The 520-nt window shown below is 61.3% G+C and overlaps 1 protein-coding gene across 1 annotated transcript in view; it reads left to right on the top strand.

The window, feature by feature from the left end:
- Positions 1–520, top strand: part of PNPLA6 (patatin-like phospholipase domain containing 6) — a 25,770-nt gene that overhangs the window by 439 nt on the left and 24,811 nt on the right. The gene's annotated exons all lie outside the window — the stretch shown is intronic.

Here is a 520-nt window from a genome sequence, read left to right as displayed (position 1 = left end):
CTGGGACCCTTGGGGCCACCAGGGTGGGGAGCCTCCCCTGCCCAGACCAGCCCTCACCCCACCCGCCTACCCCTGCAGGAATTTGTCAGGTTCATGTGGCGACGGCGGGGACGGGTCATCAGCCTGTGGGAGCGGTTGGAATTTGTCAACGGCTGGTACATCCTTCTGGTCACCAGCGACATGCTCACCATCTCGGGTACCATCATGAAGATTGGCATCGAAGCCAAGGTGGGTCCAGCCCACGCCCTGCCTCCCCACCCCATCTCCTTCCAGCCCTGTCCCCCTCTCCCACTCCCTGCCAATGCCATCCCCAGGGAAGGGGCAGATGGAGTTGACGCTACTCCCGCCCCTAGAACCTGGCAAGCTACGACGTCTGCAGCATCCTCCTGGGCACCTCAACACTGCTAGTCTGGGTCGGAGTCATCCGCTACTTGACCTTCTTCCATAAGTACAATGTAAGCTTCAGATATGCAGGCAGGGCCCCCTTGGTGGCGGCCACATGTCCCTTAATTCCCACCCC

This window comes from Bison bison, unplaced genomic scaffold, assembly GCF_000754665.1.
Source record: "Bison bison bison isolate TAMUID 2011002044 unplaced genomic scaffold, Bison_UMD1.0 scf7180017864492, whole genome shotgun sequence".
NCBI classification, from domain to species: domain Eukaryota; kingdom Metazoa; phylum Chordata; class Mammalia; order Artiodactyla; family Bovidae; genus Bison; species Bison bison.
The sequence above is the reverse complement of the archived record's forward strand: the minus strand, read 5'-3'. Positions and strand labels throughout refer to the sequence as shown.